Source organism: Pipistrellus hanaki (assembly GCF_964339955.1).
Source record: "Pipistrellus hanaki genome assembly, chromosome: 9".
Classification (NCBI taxonomy): Eukaryota; Metazoa; Chordata; class Mammalia; order Chiroptera; family Vespertilionidae; genus Pipistrellus; species Pipistrellus hanaki.
The window spans coordinates 22,836,496-22,857,062 of record NC_140511.1 but is presented as its reverse complement, the minus strand read 5'-3'; the positions used below and the strand labels follow the sequence as shown (position 1 = coordinate 22,857,062).

The 20,567-nt window shown below is 37.4% G+C and overlaps 1 protein-coding gene across 5 annotated transcripts in view; it reads left to right on the top strand.

Annotated features, from left to right (window-relative positions):
- The window catches only part of CNTN5 (contactin 5), a 917,150-nt gene that overhangs the window by 621,779 nt on the left and 274,804 nt on the right, over positions 1-20,567 (top strand). The gene's annotated exons all lie outside the window — the stretch shown is intronic.

Below are 20,567 nucleotides of genomic sequence, written 5' to 3'. Positions count from 1 at the left end.
AAAGCTATAGTGGTTCTATAGTAGTACAGAGAGGAAAATAAAAACAAGTAATGGAAGACAAAACAAAATCAGAACCAACCCTGTTCCATTTTCCCTATTTGTAGAAATTCATTTAATATCCTGTATGATATTAATAGAACAACTTCAACTTCTTTTTAAAAGTTAATATGTGTTTGTGTATATTTTCCATCCTTTTACTCTAATACTTGTAAAGTTTTATAGAAAGTTTGGAGTTGGATAGCAAAGAAGAGAGAAATCATTGAAGAAGCAACTTGAGAAAGTGAGTGGGAATACATTTAGAATGCATGCAGAAAGATTGCCTTTGTCAGAGAATTTATTAGTTGTCACAGTGGGGAGATAAATTGCTATTTGGTGGTGAAAAGTCTAATGGCATTCTGTTGCTTTTTAATGAACTACAAGCAAAGTCATCAACTGAGAATGTATGTATAGGTAAACAACACGTTTCTTTTTAAGGCAAGAAGTGTATGAACAAGGAAATGGTATTCAGAATTACCTACTTACATAGTCAGTGAATTAGCTCCATTAATTTACTAATGAATAATGCAGGTCCTAGGAGCCATGGAAAAATAATTTTAAATGGCATGCCTTGAAGAATGTGGTAGGCTGAGTAGTGGTCCCCAAGATGTACATAGCCTAATTCTCAGAAACTTTGAACATTCACTTACATGGTAGAGGGACCTTGCAGATGTGATTAAGGACACCCAGAATTAGTTTGGATTACTGTAAGCCCTACATATAGAACCAAGTGTCCCTACAAGAGGGATGCAGAGCAAGACCTGACTACTGACAAGAAGAAGGCGATGTGATGAGGGAAGGAGAGATTAGGGTGATGTAGTTGAAGATGATGTTGAAGATAGAAGAAGGGGCCCTGAGCTAAAGAAGGTAACAAAGGCAGCACTAGAAGATGGAAAGGCAAGGGATGGGTTTTCTCTAGAGCTTCTCAGAGGGAAGGTGGCCTTGCCTTCAAGAGAGGCCACCTGGATGGAAGCCAAATGAGACTTATTTTGAACTTCTGGACTTCAGAATTCTCCTTTTAAACTACCAAGTTTGTGGCATTTTGTTACAGCAACCATGCAGAATATAATACACAGAGCAAACAAAAATTGGGGGCAAATTTTTTCTTACTCATCTTGTGGACTATTTGTGGCTATTGTAGCAGTGTGTTGGAGCTGACTTGTTCTTTCTCCCAAGAGTTGATTGCGTGCATCTCTTCACTTGTTGGTAGCTTCAAGTCAGCCATCCTGGGGAGTGTTTACAACATAAAGCATCAAAGGCTTCACATCAGGGTTCCTATCCACCTCCAACCCCACGGAACTGGTTGTTAAACTGCATTCTGATAGCAATTCAGCCCCTAACATCACAGTCACTGAATCAGAAATAACATTTGATGGAATAAGCATCAATTTAAATGCCCCTTTGTTCCACCCCAATTCTCTCCGGTTGCTTTGTACCAGATAAAAGCACAGACTGAATGAATTCTGTGTTAATCTGTTTCTGATCCCTGAAATTTGTTCTGGCACTCGAGCAGTATGAGGCAGCAAAGTCACTCTTATTTCCTGACCAGCATGGTTAGCACAAAGAAATATGACAATTGGAATAGCTTTGGGTATTTATCTTTCCATTTTCTCTACTAAGTTTTGCTCCTTGTGTGTTGAATATCCTGCCCTAAACCCAGGAGACTTTTTCTTCTAATCTTTATTCAGAATTTTCAATATATGCATCGTTTCAAGGGGACTTGGAAAGCTGGTGACAATAACACTCCTACTCAAGTACATATAACTATTCAAAAGAAGCTGAATATCAAGATTTTATGTCAAAATGTGCAGGAATATAGAAACTTATTTGGCTTTTATTAATCTTTTATTTATTTTGCTCTGTGTCTCTCTCGGAAGCTTATCATGTTGACGGGTTACAAATTAAATAAAAAACATCAAAAAATCATTGGCTCATTTCTGAATAAGATAAATACTTTGCTTGCTCAGCTGTCCTTGACAGTCATTCCATACAGTTCAATTTCTCTTCAAACAGACTTATAAAAGCAATTCCACTTCTATCCTTAGAGATAACAATTATTATCAAGAAAAACAATGTGCATTATATCATCAACTCTCTCAGCATGTCTTTAAACTTTGTAGATTTAATAAGTGCCTACAAATAAGATAAATCTCCTAAAAATGTGTCTACTTTAGGTTTTTTCCTGTTTTCTAACATGAAAGCTTGTTATTGTTTTTTAAGGGGAAAAAATCCCAAATGATAACTGGCATTGTAATAGTGAATATAAATTCTAAATATCGCAAATGAATTTTGAGTTGTTGTTTTTGTAAGGGTATAAGATACATATCCTGTTATTCTAGTCTGACTTTCCTATTGTCAGACTAATCTAAACTGTCTTCATTGTGATATTTCATTTCTTCATTTAATAATCTGCAATCTGGCATTCAGCCTCACTGCACTGCTCAGGGTGTTTCCTCAAAATGAGTCAAGTGTCTGTTAATCAAATTTATCAGTGCTTTCTCAGCCTTCATCATGTTTTTACCTTTTTGCAATCTGTTTAAACATAAGAATATTTTTTTCCTTGACATACTAGAACAGTTTCATCTGTACCTTTCACTGTCTCTTCTCAGTGTGCCCATAAGTCAGTCATTCCATTTCACTCTCTACCTGGATGTGTCCACTCATCCATTTTTCTGTCTTGCTTACACTGATCCAGAAAGGATTTAAGGAGGTTTATCCTTCTAAATGTAGGTGTTTCTCCAGGATTCTGCTCCTGAGACTCATCTAAAATATTTTTTTTTTCTAGGGGGCACTTTTGTTTCTGTTTCCAATTTAGAATCTTCCCAGAACTTCTCCAGCTGATATCTGTATTGTTAGTAAGATCACCTTTCTTCTCAACGTCAGACAGAAAAATTTCTGGATCAGTTAGCATCCTCCTAATCTTCTGACTACTTACATATTCCATAGGGTTGGCAAACCCTTTGAATTCTACATCTCCAATGTCATTCTCATCCATCCTCCTCTTTCTACTCTTTACCTCTTGCATCAGTGGCTTTTAACTGCATTTTTCTACAAGTCACTCTTTACGCGCACTTTCAAGAGCATCACCACATTCTAGGCTGTAGAAGAAAGTAGAGGCTGTGCCCTAACTGGCTTGGCTCAGTGGGTAGAGCATAGATCGGTGGACTCAAGGGCCCCAGGTTTGATTCCAGTAAAGGGCATGTACCTTGGTTGTGAGCACATCCCCAGTGGGGAGTTGCAGAAGGCAGTGATTGGTGTTTCTCTCTCAAGGATGTTTCTAACTCTCTCTCCCCCTCCCTCCGCTCTGTAAAATATCAATAGAATATATATATTTTAAAGTAGAGGCTGCAGTTGCAGTGCCAGTGAACTAACTGTAAGACCATCTCCTTCACCGTCAATCAAGAAGGCTTACAGTAAAGTTCATGAGCGGGGCATCACTACAGAGATTTAAGCTAGAATCTATTTTGATTAATTTTGTTTAAAGTAAGTTGGTCACAAAGTTAGGATTGATTCATCACCTACTTTATCCATGGACAAGAGGCAACCTGTCTGTGATTCCATTTATTCACCTGGACATAAGGATAGCATGGGTACCCATCTCATGTGGGGATTCAATGCATTAATGCGTACAGAGCTATTAGAACAGGGCCAGTTACCCAGTCAGCTTTAATAAAGGTTAGCTACTAACACAGTACGTGTAACTCAATTCCCACTTTTCACTAGTGGTTGGGGTCATTACAGTTAAGAACTACTTTCTAACACCGTTTCTGTTATTGTAGTGTTTGTTTTGCTATTGTTTATTGTGTAAATTCAAATTCCTTTTCTACAATTGAAGATTTAATAGAAGTTGGGGAAGTAGTTTTATATTCCATCACTTGTCTACAGTCACTTTTCATTCAAAACTTAGCCCAGAATTTTCTGACTCTGTTCCTTTGGTTACTGTTCTTTCTTCTCAAGATGCCCTCTGAACTCCTAGCTCTGACTGCAAGTATTTGAATGATATCTAAGACCAAACAGCTGGTTAGTTACAATAAACAGGGATAAAATATACCATATAATAACTATAGTTTGAATTTTATTATAAAAGCATTTTTATGTTTGTTTTGAAATTTGTCTCCCACTTTGATATTAATCCATACAACCATATAATATCTTTATAGAAATTATATTTTCCAGATTGATATTTCATTACTTAGTAGAGCTCAATTCACCTGAAAGTTTAGGAATTTATTCCCATATTAAAATGCTTCCCACATTAAGATCCATTCCAAAATAATCAATAAATGCCACCACCAACTCAACCCATGAGGACTATTCTGTTTTGCCAACATGCTTCCCACACCTAGGTATTTCACTAGTGATAAGACATCATCCCTCCGTATTACATCAATTCATTGTTTTTTCTTTATGTTTTTTTTAATAATATTGAATACTAAAATTTCTCAAAAGCGTTTGAAAGTCTATAAAATAATATATAACAGGCCAGCATTTAATAGTGTGATCCTCAAACACTTGCATGAGAATAATCTAGGATGCTTGTAAAACATGAAAATATTGAGGTATACCTAAGATCTACTGAATCAGAATCTCTGGACCAATCCTAGCAATCAGCATTTTTACCTACAAAAATGTTGTAAGGTGAACAAACTCTCCATAAATATTTCTTTTTGAGACCCAGGAGTGTTACTGCTCCCCTCCCTCCCCAAAGCACACCTGCAGTCCTCTTCCATCTGAAAGTAACAGGGATAATTCTTCATTAGCTCTCCCTAAGAAGAGAGAGCCCTGCTTCTCCCAGGTCCCCTGAACCGTACTAAACCAGCAGACTATATAGTGTCTTTAAGAATATCCATCAGCCTCTAAAGGCTGCATCCTTCAGGAAATTAAAAATAAATAAATAAAATCCTAGACCTACTATTTTCCTAGGAGGTCTCAGGAGAAACTGGGCCTTCAAAGGCACCACCTGGACTCCACTGGTGGGGCTGCTCTGTCCCTGGTATTCCTTCAGAGAGAGGACTGGGAGAAAGAGGTAGTGTAAGTTCTGTGCGCAAGTTGACATCAGCCTATAAATTCCAGGAATCTGCATTTCCCAAAGCACTTCCCAGATATTTCATGCATTCAGTGCAATCTAGAACCACTGCATTAGTGATTACTTTTTAAGTGTTGTGGGTGGTGTTCTTTTGTGTGTGTGTGTTTTAGTGTTTTTGTTATTGTTGTTGTTGTTTTAATGTTACATAACTTCAAATTTTTAAAGTTCTTCTTCAAAAAATATGGGATTTTCAAACAAAAGGTGAATCATGTTGGGGAGAATCTTGCTAATAATTCAGATTCCTGTCTTTCCCTTACATGTTTGGATTCAGTGGACAAGAGTTAGAGTTAGAGATATTTATTTCTGAATGCATCCAGAAATGTTTATGTTCAGTCAGGTTAGGGAAGGTCTGGCATTTTACTTTATTTCAATAAGCCATTCTGACTTCGTAGTGATTGTCAAACAGTCATGGTATTTCTTTAATTGGTCGATTGCCTCTGGAATATTTTTAAATCTATTTAGTTCATAGTCTTAGATCACCACAAATGTAATTGTAAAAATTGAGTAAATCTATGGTAGATATTTTAAAGTTTCCCTTACCTTGCAAGGATATTGAATTTATATTCTTATTTATATCTGTCTTTATTGGAATTATGCCAATCTTTGGGAATGATAGAATTCATCTATAGAGAATATAAGGTTGTCCGCTTTATAATGTGTTAAGTATTTATCAAAATATCTATCAAGAGAATACATAGCCTAATTTTCTTAATAATTAGTAGGGTCTAGTTAATATTTAGCATGCCTTTTTCTTTAAATTTGGGTTTCTTTTAAAATGTCAGTGTTAAATAAATTAATTATAGAGAAAAATGAAAAAAGGAATGAGCTCAATCCAGAATCCTAAATAATATCCCTATAACTCATTGGTTTAAAAAATAAGTTGAAGACAACATAAAGATTTGCTGTCATTGTGACATCATGGTGACAAAATACACGTGTTACAAAAGTTATAGATGATCAACATGCAAAAGGCTCATCTGTATAAACAGCTGCCCTGCCATAGGTTGCTCAGTGCCACAGGCTCTTCTGAATTTGCCTTTGTTTAAACAAAGACATATTGTCAAGAAGCTTTTAGACAATTTGAAATCCAGAAGTGTATGAAAGAAGAAAACTAATAAAAAAACAAACAGTGGGAACAACTTAGGGGTCCTGTCCTCAGAAATGGATTTTCAGGCAGATCTGTACAAAAGCAGCAGACTCACTTCTACAACCTCTCCGGCCCCTGAGGCACAATTCTGATGCCACTCAGACCGAAATTCCACCATTGAAACAGTCATCTAGGTGAGGATGCTACTCGAAAGGGGACCTAGCCCTGAGCAAGTATGCCTAGAGCTGGTCTGTAGTTTCTGGGTTCTGGCCTTCCTGCAGGAAAGATTTCACCATACACATCCAGGTGATTTGGAGGGCATGTGAAACAAGGAAGGGCTTAGGACAGAAGAATCTACAGGAGAGAGCCTTGGTGGGACTGCTTTGTTCTCTAGAAATGTTGTAGGAAAGAAATGAGCCCAGGTGGGGCTGCTTTAGCTCACTGGAAAGACAGAGAAAAGCGTTTAGCCCAGTACTGGACTAGCTGTGGCTGCATTGCTCAGTGGTTGCAAGTCTCCTGGGGTCCCTTAGAAATCAGGGGATGCAGTCCTGTGGGGGAACCTGAGGGGGCAGAGAGAGAACCAGGAGTGCTCCCAGGAGGGAGAGCACATGCAGAGTCATTTGTTCTGAGAGGTTTTGAAGGTTGGGAGTTTAGGGAAGGGCTTAGGGGAGATTTCATTAGAATATTCATCAGATGGAGCTGAAACACAGGTGAGGCCCACATATTATCTCCAGGGAGGGATCATCTGTATCTGGCTGTAAATTGCTTGCCCAGTTTGTTCAGCTCTTTGTCTCAATGTTTCCCAATTCCACTTGCCTAGGAACTTTCCTAACTTCTTACTATCCTGACTCAAAGAAGCATTGTGTTTTAAAAGATGAAATGACACTGAGAAAATTAGAGATCAGTAATTTTTTATTTTAATGTATATCAGTTCAACCATATATTTTTTTGAACATTTTACTGAGACAACTCCCCAAAGAGAAAAGAATGTGAATTATATGAGAAGAGAGTTGGATAGAATACATATATGTATTTTCAGTGGGTCAGGCAGAGAGCTTTTAAACCAGACTTTTTGAAAGTCTGTATTTTGAAATTCTAGTTGTACCTCATTTTTAACTAAGTGATCTACCAATTCTAAACCTTAGATTCTTGATTCATGCAACAGTGATTAAATGATCCTCAGTATAAATAGGAGGCCTATTGAATTTTTTAAATAAATGTACTGAAAATCATATTTTATTCATACAACAGTGATTAAATTTACCTTAAGATTGTTATAAAGACTAGAATAATTATGCATGTAAAGAATCTAGCACAGTTCACACTTGTTTTGTGGTTTTTGGTTGGTTTGTTTGTTTTGTACTGGAGATTCATGAATAATAACACATTCTTTGACTTTCAAAGAACTAATGGTGTCATGGAGAAGATTGACAAGGTGGCAGTTCTGTTAAAAGAAGCCACATCATAATGTGCAAAGAGGTATTGTATGTCATGGTGCAAAGAGGACAGGAACTAGCTTCACAAGTTTAGCAGGAGATTTTGCAAAGAGGAGTTGACATTTGAGTGCAATGTTGGGAAAAAAGGGAGCCTGTCAATTGCCATAATTCTGGGCTGGCATTATGGACAGAGGCAAAACAGGCAAAGGAACTAAGGAAGAAAGGTAAATAAAAAGTAGAGTTGGAGGAGAAAACCTATATCTTTCAAGTTTTTGTCTGAGGCTGACTCTGCATCTATAAAGAAAGCATATATAGCCCAGCCAGAGTGGTTCAGTAATTGAGCATTGACCTATGCACCAGGAGGTCTTGGTTTGATTACAGGTCAGGTCACATGCCTGGGTTGCAGGCTCGATCCCCAGTGTGGGGCCTGCAGGAGGCTAATCAATGATTCTCTCTCATCATTGATGTTTCTATCTCTTTCACCCTCTCCTTACCTCTCTCAGATCAATAAAAATATATATTAAGAAAAAAAAGAAAGCATATGTAGGAATCGGAGGGTATTCATTTTCACTGTCTTACTGTAGAACACATGGCATACAATCCATTCCCTATTTAGCATGTGAGGAAGAACATAGACTCTGAAGTCTGACTTTCTGTATTCAAATCCTTTCTGTAGTGTTTAATAGCTACCACTTTTAATCAAGTTTTCAACCTTTTGTATTCAGTTTCCTCAGAGGTCAAATGGGGATAATTATTAGACCAATTCAAGTGTTGTGAGGATTATAGTCAACACATCTATAGGAGTTAGACAGGTACCTGTTATATAGTAAACCCCATGTAAACATTGGATATTATTTTTATTATAATATTATTATCTACGCAAATAAAAGAGAAACATGCAAATTGACCATACCTCAGATATGCCCATTAGCCACGCCCACCAGCCCATCAGGAGCAAGTATGCAAATTAACCTGATCAAGTTGGTGGTTAATTTGTGTATCCAGGTGCAGAGCAAAGACTCAAGATAGCGTAGAAGGAAGCCAAGTGGGGCTGATAAGACAGGAGGGAAGCAGGCGGGGTGGCAGAGATGGCCACATAGAAAGCCCTATTCTTGTAGGAATCTTCCTGCAATGGGCCTCTAGTTACATATAAAACAGAGATTAGTGTATGACCTGAAATGTCAAATCGGCCTCTAATTGTAATTTTAGGTTTTAATTTATCTCTGCAACTTCAGAAATCTAATGAAAAGGTGACAAAAATAAGAGGGGGGGGGTGGTTTGCAACCTATAAAGACCATTCACAAATCTAATAACCAGCAATATTTTAAAAAAATGATAAAATTCAAAGAAAGAAGACCTTAAAAATTATATTTGCATATGTCATTAACTTGCTTATTTCCTAAAACCTTATTTTACTAAACCTACCTAAGCTTGTGGAACAGGTAGATTTGTCTAGCTAGGGTTGCTCCTGAAACACTCTTTAACTTCAAATGAGAAGTAAAGAAAAATGTTTATACAAACCAATCCAAGATAGCAGATCAAAATTTTAATAGAAAATTGAAATAAAATATTCAGTGAGATAAACTTATGAACAATGGTGGAATCCATTCTGACCCAAACACTGTCATGCAGCTAGATAGCAGTTAATTTGTGTTCAGGTACAATGAATAAACTTTATTTATGGATTGCTAGAAGCCACATAGAAGAATATAGAGAAATAAACAAAATTATATAATCAATGATATAGGTACTAAAATAATGATGTCAACTTGGAAAATAAAGAATAGGGTAAAATTGCCTTAGCTGGTTTGGTTCAGTGGATAACAGTGTCATACCATGGACTGAAGGGTCCTGGGTTTGATTCCAGTCAAGGGCACATACGTACCTGATTGCAGGCTCAATCTCCAGCCTCAGTAGGGGTGCATGCAGGAGGCAACCAAACTATGTGTGTCTCTCACATCGATTTTCTCTCTGTGTGTCTTTCCTCCTCCCTTCCACTTTCTCTAAAAATTGATGGTGAAGATTAACAAATAAAAAAATAAATAAAAGAATAGAGTAAAATTAGTTCACCTAAAATGAGGAGATGAAATTTGAGTATGATTTTGAAAGCTGAATGGTAGTTTATATTTAAAGAAAACATTCAAGGAATTACAGAGAGATGCAAAAGCATATGGTTATAAATATTGTGTGACTACAGTGTGAGATTTATAAGGAGTTGAGTCAGTAAATATGACTACCTACTGGGTAAGTTTCAAGTTATGAAAGGCTTTGAAAGCAATGTTAAGGAATTCCAATTTTATTTTCAAAACTATTGAGTAAACAGTCCTGTAAGCAGGAAATTAGCATTAAAAGTTTCATTATTGTTGTTTGTTTCCCTTTTTTTAATTTAATTTTTCAATTACAGTTTACATGTAATATTATTTTGTATTAGTTTCTGGTGTACAGCATAGTGATTAGACAATCATATACTTCATGATGTGATCCCCCTGATAGTTCAACTACCTTTTGGCACCAAACATAGCTTTATTGTTTATTTATTTGCTCCTTGCTTGCCTCTGTTCAGGACAATAACTCTAATACTAGAAGGAGAGACCAATAGATTAAAATGTTGATCTGAAATATGTTTTTTAAATAGCTCTATTCTTCAATTAACTAATGAAAGCCAAATGCATATGATATAGAAAAATCCAGGTTTCTTTTTAACAAGCAGATAGAGCAATGAGTTAAAACAGTACAAAAAGATGAATTTGCTTATGACAATGTGGAATTTCAAAGGAAAAGTTAAGAGACATCAGAAAGAAAGATATTCTCAAGGAGAATTAGGAGTAGGATTGGACTAGATAGGAGAGTTCAGATTTGATAATGATGGTTTGACCAGTAAGGTAATTAGAATAGCTATACATAAATAACTATAAAATAAGGAAGAACATAATTAAGATCATTATGAGTAATACATCATGGTAATTTAGGAGTAACTGACAAGATTTATTGCTGAAGGGATTACAGAGATTTTTGTTTTTGTTTTTTCTCCTGCTTCATCTTCTTCATTTTTAATATAATTTGAAGTAAAGTTTATTGGTAAACTAAATTTTAGTGTGCATAGTAATGTAATTTTAAATAAAAACCAACAGCATGTGTGAAGGCTAATGGCCAGTTAAGGATTTGTACTTTGGAAATAGCAAGCATTTAATTATATAGAATATTGGATGCATGAAGGGGAAGAGTGAGAAGTAAATTTGAAAAGATAATTTAGGTCTAGAACGCTGAAATCTTTGAGGGGAAAACTGAGAAATATAGATATTAGTAAATAAAGAGACCCTCAGCATGCATTTCAGCAGTTGCAGTCAACTCTCTTGGAATAATCTCTCATGTCCCTAGTTCAGTCTTCCTCATGTAGAGATGGTATTCTGTCTTGGTGACATACATATTTATATCAGTGATCTATTCCATGTCCTGACCTCCCAGTTTCTTGACCTCCTTGCTTCTCATGAAATTGTACTCCATCAGGCCAGTGAGGGACCCCATCAGGACGGGGAGGGACCGCAGGAGGGCTCCAAGGGCATGTCCGGCCATCTTGGCCAGTCCCAATTGGCTAGACCCCAACAGCAAGCTAACTTACCGGTCAGACCGTCCCTGGTGGTCAGTGTGTATCACAGCGACTGGCCGAAAGGTCAAATGGTCAGAGGGACCATTAGCATATTACGCTTTTATATATAGGTACCAAATGTTATATATAAAATAATAGAAAACTAATTTGAGAGAGAGAAAAAGAGATAGGAACTGAAAAGAGACAGAGTCAGAGACCAAGATTAACCTGGTTGGGTGGGGTGGAGCAGGAGGTAGAGGGTCAGGAAAGAATTTTCTGGGAAAATGATATTTAAAGTAGAACTTAGTTGTCCACAAAATTGGAAATGCCTATGGGAATTTTTCCTAGGGAGCAAATAGAACAATCAGGGGGCGTTGGCTTCATAATTAGTATATTCTTGTATTTGAATCCCTTACCTGCAATTTAATAACAGTGATGTTCAGAAGGTTATTTAATATTTTTAATACTCAGTTTTCTTTTATTTAAGACAGGGATAATAGCATCTACCTTGCTATATTAGTAGGATTTAAATGCCAATTTAGTCACATACACTTAACCTAGCACCAGGCTTGTAGCAGATGTTGAGCCGATGTTTATTCTCCCTCTTTACATCCAGAGTCTTTAATGCACAAAGCCCTGCCATGAGGCTGTGATCACTGACATTCCCCCTCTGGAAATATGTATCTTTTGAACCATATCATCCATAGAGCTTTTGAAATCAGTAAGGGTTTGTAAAATAAAACATGTGAATTGTTTACAGAGCCTGATATGTTTCGTATTTCAAATGTGAGTGCTAACAGCGGGAATGCTGGCATAGCAATGACAAGACTGGAGTGAGAAGGCAATCTGTGCCTATTAAAGTGTAAAAATGAACTTTTAACAATGGTTTGTAACAACCCATTTGTCACGTTTTCTCCAAGAGTATGCACCCAGGCAGCTGGTCAACTGAGCTGATGATTAATTTCTCCAGGGTATTTTAATTCCCTTGTCTTCTTAGTGATTACAGTATGAACAGAGATGGCTGAGGATGGGAAACTTTTCTGGAAGGAACAATCTCTCTGGAGAATGTTAAAAATTTAGAACTAAAAGGCAAAGTGAGTAAGCGGTCTAGGTGGTTTCCAAAAACAGAAATTTACTCAAGTAAACTGAAATAAGAGACTTTTGTTTCAGGAAACACATGACGTGATATGAGAAAGACGATATTAGAGAAATCCAAGATTAGGATCTAAAATAAGGCATGACTTTGTGGGAACTGAGACCAGAAGGTAGTTCTAGGAATCTTAGCAACAAGAGTAATATAGCTATTCCATTTCTTCCCCAGTAACGTGACTCAGCTGTTACACACAATGTTTCTACTCCCCAATAGGCTTAGTCTTATGCACTGATTCTAATATACTCTTCCTATCTTCCACATGGTGTGTGTGTGTGTGTGTGTGTGTGTGTGTGTGTGTGTGAAGAAACTGCTTCCTCATAACTTAGGTTCACCCTGCCTCACCTTTATCAGGATTTCATGTCTCACTACATGCTTTTAGTTTCTTGTAGAAAAGACTGTGGATCTAGCAACTGATGATTAATGTGTTCAATGCAGTGAGGAAAGTTCACCATATTCTACAGCATCTTACTTTCTCTTTTTAATGAACAAAGAATGATTTAGAGATCCCCTAAGCATGGAATTATTGAATTGAGCATTAATATATAATTCAGAACCATTATAATTTTATTTAATTTCCTTTTCAGTTAGTATACTTGTTTTCCATTACTAAGCCCAAATTAGCTTTCAAAGAAGTATCTTTGGCTGTAGAAATGAGCACCCTGGTTCATTTAATAGCTGATCTGTTGTTATACTTACATAGGTCTTGAGGACAACTTAAGTCAAAGTACCAAACATTTAACAGTTACCAAATTTTCCTCTCTCTCTCTTTTTTTTTATCATATTATAAATGCAGACATATAGAGGGACAGACAGACAGATAATCACACATACACTTCATAAAGTCAAAGAAAAGTTGAGTTTAAAAAAATCACCCTTTTTAAATGAGTTTTCAATACTGTCATGTGTCACTTGACAAGAATATGTCCTGAATGAAATATGTCATTAAGTGATTTCATCCTTATGTGAACACTAGAAGCCTGGTGCACAAAACTCATGCACAGGTAGGGTCCCTAGGCCTAGCCAGTGATCTGTGGGGTGACAGGCAGGGCGATCCGGGGAAGGGGGAACTGGCACCTGCCTTGGCTGGCCTGACACTGCCCACTCACCATCTCCATCCCCTGCCACTGCTGCTAGTTAGGACCTGTGGGCTGGGGGCAACTCCTGCATTGAGTATATGCCCCCTGGTGGTCAGTGTGAGTCATAGCAACTGGTCATTCTGCTGGTCATTCTGCCATTGGTAGATTTGCATATTATGCTTTTATTATATAGGACTTGAGGCCCAATGCATGAAATTCACGCAAGGGGCTTGGTCCTCACAGCCATGGTGGCTTGCCTCAGCCATCTCAGCCCCGGCTTCATCCAGAAAGATGTCTGGTCTAATTAGCATATTATGCTTTTATTATTAACTATCATAGAGTATACTTAAACAAACTGATATGGTATAGCCTACTATACATCTAGGCTATATGTCATTTTGCATGTAACTGTGCAAAACAGCATAAGATTAAATTAAGCACAAGAGAAAATGATCAAGAGAGGAGGTAATGAAGGTGCACGAGGCTACTGGAAGTGTAAATTAGCACACTGTTTTATAGCAAACTGTTTTTTTAAGTGGAAAGAGTACACTTTAAGATAACAATGAATTGTTGTATAGTAAATACATGAAGCATAAACATATTTATTGTCATTATCAAGTATTATGCACCACACATAATTGTGTATGCTATACTTTTATGCAACTGGAATAGCAGTAAGTTTTGGTTATACCAGCATCATCACAAACATGGGCAATGTGCTGTGCTATGACATTACAATGGCTGATGCCACTAGATGATAGGAATTTTTCAGCTCCATGGTAGTCTTACTAGAGGCCCAGTGCATGAAATTTGTGCATGGTGAGGGGGGTGGGTGTCCCCTCAGCCCAGCCTGAGCCCTCTCACAGGCTGGGACCCCTTAGTGAATGTCTGACTGCCTGCTTAGGCCTGCACCTATGGGAAACGGGCCTAAGCCAGCAATCAGACATCCATCTCGCAAATGTCGCTTAGCCTTTTATATATATACTAGAGGTCTGGTGCACAAAATTCGTGTATGGGAGGGGGTGTCCCTCAGCCCAGCTTGCACCTCCTCCAATCTGGGACCCTTTGAGGGATGTCTGACTGCCTGTTTGGCCTGATCCCACAATCCAGGACTGCTGGCTCCCAGCTGCTCGCCTGTCTGCCTGCCTGATTGACCATAATCACTTATGCCAGCCAGCCTGATCACCCCCTAAACACTCCCCTACCAGCCTGATTAACACCTAACTGCTCCCCTGCCAGCCTGATTGCCCCTAACTGCCCTTCCGTGCCAGCCTGGTACCCCAAATTGCCCTCTCCTGCAATCCGGGCCCCCCCCCACCAACTGCCCTGCACTGCAGGCCTTGTCCCTCATAACTGCCCTCCTCTAAAGGCCTGATTACCCTCCCCTAAAGACCTGGTCACTCCCAACTGTCCTCCCCTGCAGGCCTGGTCAGCCCCAACTGTCTTCCCCTGTAGGCCTGATCACCCCCAACTGCTCTCCCTTGGAGGCCTGGTCCCTCCCAAGAGCCCTCCCCTGCCAGCCATCTTGTGTCCACATGGGGGCAGTCATCTTTGACCACATGGGGGCAGCCATCTTGTGTGTTGGAGTGATGATCAATTTGCATATTATCTCTTTATTATATGGGAGGATAGATGGGATCACTGATACACATGGGTCTGTCATTGACCAAAGCATCATTATGCAGCACATGACCAGAATGGACTTACTGTAAAACTGTGTTAGATTATGTCGATATACTTAGAGAGAAGTTTCTACAGTTTTATTTGTGAATAGGTATTTATGAAAAATGGCAAACACTTAAAAAAACAAAAAACTTTCCAACATACATATTCAAAGTTAATATTTGACTATTTATTATCAAAATTTTCAAGTTTGCCCTATGTAGTTGTCTTAATACTGGAGAGCTTGCATGTCTGTTCATGAAAAATTATAGTTGCTTTCTTTAGTATTTATTTTTATAAGTTTTTTTCCAAGTTATTCATACACATGAAATGATCCCTCATATGATGGGAGAGAGATATATTTCTCTAAATCTCAGTGGCAAGAATATGAAAAGAAAATATGTCTTAAATTCAGTAATCAGAGGAGAGCAAGCACAGTGGGAGGCAGCCCATTGATCAATTTATTCTTGGTGCTCGGGAATGGGGAAAAATATCTATTGGTTTCTCTGAATTTCAGAATATATATAACAGTGATGAAAAACATCTCCTAATAATAAACCTCTCTAGTTTTTCTCAGTCTCCTTAGATAAATAATACTCATAAAGGTGCATTTATTTGAAGAAGATAACACAATTCATTTATTTCCTCTTGTCAGGAGATCCTTCAATCCCTGTATTTACATAAAAACAACTCACCTTAAGAAACTTTGATTTAGGTAGGCTTGTTAAATTGCTACCTATTAGCGGCTCATTAGGGAACTAAAAAGAAGGCTTCTAAACACTTTCCCAAAGACTATAGCTTTTATTTGAAAACAGTAAGAAGAGGTATATTAATGCATATATATGCGCTAACATAATATTAGATTTCTAAATCCTTAATTACATTTGTTTTCTTATTTTACATGAGAAGACAGATCCATAGAGGTTCTGTGAGTGCCTCAGTGTTTCAACAAGCCAGAGCTAGAAGTCAGATTTGCATCATTTATCTATGAATCACAGGTCAATATTTAATGTGTACTAAAAGGATGAGTACAGTGACATATCTCACAAATAGCACAATATCTGTGGGCATAATGTGAACTATTTAGTCATTATTATTATCAATACTTGTTATTACTCATCTGAGCTTTCATTTCCTTACCAGGGGGCTTACATAGAACAATACATGTATTTTATACTCAGATTTTTAAAGACAATAAAAAAAATTACAAATGAAACATATACTGAAACTCAAGTACTATGAAGTAAAAATAATGTAAGGAGTTCTGATATCACATATATTTCTGGTGAAATAAAAGAAAATTCCTAAAACATTTTATCAAATAATTTTAATACATTTTAATGTGAAAATCATCTACACTAATAAAAGAGTAAAATGCAAATTGACCGTGCCTTCACTGCGCCCACCAGCCTATCAGGAGTGAATATGCAAATTAATACAACAAAGATGGTGGTTTAATTTGCATACTCAGGTGCTGAGCTGCTGAGGGTTTCTGCACAGCCCGAGCTGCTCCAGGCCTCTGGGCAGGATGGGAAGGTGGAAAGGAAGCTCCGGGCCAGAGCAAAAAGACTTCTCTCCCTTCATTCCTTCCACTCTCTCTAAAAGTCAATGGAAAAAAATATCCTCAGATGAGGATTAAGAAAAATAAAGTAAAATAAAATAATAATAACAATAATGATAGTCCCAGCTTAAGTTGTCCATCCATGAATTAAACATTATGTTCAGGACAAGGGTTTAATCTAGCCAAGTGTGAGCTGATATCCATAATAGGTGAATAACTACACCCAGGAAGGCAGAATTTATAGGAAGATAATGGCTTCTATTCAAGTCACATGGTTAGAAAAGATAGAAGAAATATTTTCTATAGAAACACTGAAAATATCATTCTATTCTTGGAAGACAAGAAACATGTTGAATACCATTTGGTAAAGATGTTTTTTAAACAAAAATGTAAAAATCCATTATTTGGACGTAAGATCAACCAAACCTTTTTAACTCGTGAGCTAAATCAAATGTTTAAGTTCTATTAGACATCAATTCTTGGCCCTGGAAATGAATATTACTATGAGTACCAGGCAGAAATATAATTTTAAATACTTAAGTGCTAACCGATGGACACTGACCGATTGATTAGAACTGATCTTCAAACAATCAGAAAAAAATTCCCAGCTCTGGCATGAATGCCAGGACATGCAAGTTGAATATAATTTGCCTGTTAAGACAAGCCACCAATGGATGCAATATGATTATAGACTCTCTGCATGTTCTTTATTCCCCAGGTGTTTTATTTAGTACTCAAGCCCTAAAGATGACAGGTAACATGATAAAAATAAGAGTCAATGTTCATCCAACACTGAATTTCTTCGATGTACATAAAATTATCTAGAGAAACGATTGAAATGTAGAGTCTGTAGCCCTATCTTCAAAGATTATTTATCAATAAGTTCAGAATTAAACCCTAAAGCCTAGAATTTTAGTAAGGCTTCCAGACTTTTCTGATGTCATTGGCTCTCTGTTCTGCAATACACTTGGAGAAACACTGCTCTAAATTGCATTCCACTTACGGAAAAGCATCCGAGCTATTTGTAAGTAATTGGAATAAATAAGAAAGTCAACAACCATGAAGACATAGAAGGATGGTAATGAACTCTCAGCTGGAAGGCTTCTGTTTATTAGGGATTAGGGTAATTTGGGGCCATCTTCCAATGGCATGTAATTCCGAAGTAGGGCAGTCAACTAAGCCAAAAGGGACATGTATGAGGAAAAGATGAGAACACAACTTAGTGTATCTTCAGCATATTTAGCTTAATATAAAGGACTATCAAAAAGTCAATAATACATTGACTGAAGAGATAATCTTAGTAATGTGATCTTTGAATATATATTGTATAAGATTTTCTTACCTGTCCTCATCAAACCCTACCCAACAAGAAACATTACAGCTGGCTGCATATGACTTGAGATGTTGAAAATAGAAATGAAATGAAACAAGCAGTGAAGGCAGACAATCAGTGATTGATGTAGTACATGTGATATGCCTGGACTGTTATACTCTGTGATTGATGTTCCCCAACAGAGTGATAGCAAGAAAACATTTGAAGACTTAAGGTCAGAAAATTCCCATTTTTGCTCTGTTTCCACCAACAGCTTTCTTTAGATCCTTGTGCCACTTACTAGTGCTTGACCCCTTTGACTCTTACCTCTCTCATCTTTAAAAGAAAGAGGGTAAATTAAACTGAGAAAAACCTTTAGTCATAACACAATTATCCCATGAAGCATAAAGCAAAATTTAATTCCTGAATGTAATCAATTGTTAAAGAGCATAACATACTTAAAGAGCTTTCTGATCTGTCTTTTTAGCACTATCAGAGTAAAATTTAAAAGATCCAGCTATTTCTTACAGCACAGCTCAGGTTAGGTAATATAATTGGAAGCCTTTAATTCAAACCTTTTAACTTTATTTTTGATATCTAGTTTAGATATTAGCAAACCTCTTGGGCCCTAAAGTGAGGCCTAACCATCTCTTTGGTCATATGGGATCACTTAAGGAACATGAGAAAGCCCAACTTGGATAAAAGTACTTCTCAAATACCACCAGGAGTGCCCATTCTTTGAGTCATTTTTAAGGATTAAAGCAATAAAAGATCACCTTTGCAATCACAAATATTATCTAGAAGAGAAGAGAGAGAATATTTGGGTCTGGCTCCTATTAGCCAAAAATATCAGTAGTATCTTGGGATTTTTCAGAGTTGGATCGAGGTTTTGAAGGGCCTGACATGTTGTACAATTCTGGGACCTGCTTTAGGAAAAGGGTTTGTTTTTAAAAGTACTAATATAAAAGTCAGTTCTAAAGGGAATTTATACTTAGGCTAGAAAAAAAAAAATACTGGAGTTTTCGAAATTCAGGTCTCTTTCTCTTAAGACCTCTTTAGACACTTACTAGAAATAATTATAAAGAATCATCTTCTAAATTCATCCTGATGTTCACTGTCCTTCTACAGCACTCTACAGCTCTCAGGGATGGCCAGCACTCATAGGAACTCATGCAAATAGCATTGGATTTAATAAGCTTAATAAGTATCATGTCTTATTAATCATCAGCTTAACAGGTGGACAAGGAACAAGAACACTACAGAATCAATTTTGGGAGAGAATGGAGAGCTCAGAAGCTGACATTAGGGACTCCTTCAGGTGGGCCATCAGAGGTAGGGCTTACAAGTATGAGGGCTTACCAGTAAGAGGGCAATAAAGATAAACTTCTCAATATTGTGTGCACTCAGTCGGGTATCACTAAGCAGGCCAAATCCTGATATTTATGGAGACATGGGGGGGAGGGGGGAAAAGGCATGAGGAAATAAAAGAAAGGAAGCTAGAAAATGTGGATGAACCAGTTTGGCTCAGTGGATAGAGCTTTGGCCTGTGGACTGAAAGATCCCAGGTTCCATTCTGGTCAAGGACATGTACCTTGGTTAAGGACACATCTCCAGTGGGGGGTGTGCAGGAGGCAGCTGATCGATGTTTCTCTCTCATTGATGTTTTTAACTATCACTCTCTCTTCCTCTCTGTAAAAAATCAATAAAATATATATTTTTAAAAAAGGGGGAAAAAGCATGGGAGAGAGAGAGAGAGAGAGAGAGAGAGAGAGAGAGAGAGAGAGAGAGAGAGAGAGAGAGAGAGAGAGAGAGGAGAAGAAGAAGAAGAAGAAGAAGAAGAAGAAGAAGAAGAAGAAGAAGAAGAAGAAGAAGAAGAAGAAGAAGAAGAAGAAGAAGAAGAAGTGCTTCACCATCTATTTTGAGTGATGGAACAGTGCTAATCACTGATCTCACCTGCTGTATACCAGGCTCTTGCTGTGCAGTGAACATGAGACTAGGAAGAAAGCAAGGGAGTTAGCCTGTTAGAACAGGACAGGACATTATATTAATTAGAGTTTAGAAAAGTGAACCAAGTCTGGAAGCCCAATCTCTTTCATAAAAATATCACTGATATTTTTTCTTTATGATTGCTTTACAAAAATCTAGCAAAGATAATCTCTTGTGTCTTTCTCCACCTAAAGCTGTCCACACATGCAAAATAAATAAATAAATAAATAAAGTTGTCCAAGTCTTCCTTCAGGATGCATCTCAAATCAATAATAAAGAAATAATTAACACATGAATATTTTCTTTGTCTAAAGTAACTTTTTCTCCCTTTGCATGTCCAGTGCATCTTGCCTGTATATCTTATAGCATTTTATTTTACTCTGTCCCAGTCTCTTCCTCTGCTCACCTCTCTCACCCCCCCTCCACACACACAGGAAATTACACACACTACTGTACATGCACCCACACCTATGTGTGCAAATATGCCCATAAACACAGACACCCATAAGCACACATACTAGCTCCCCAGTGAAGCATCTGTGCTAAATCCAGATTCTACCATGTAACAATATTTTAGAAAAAAATT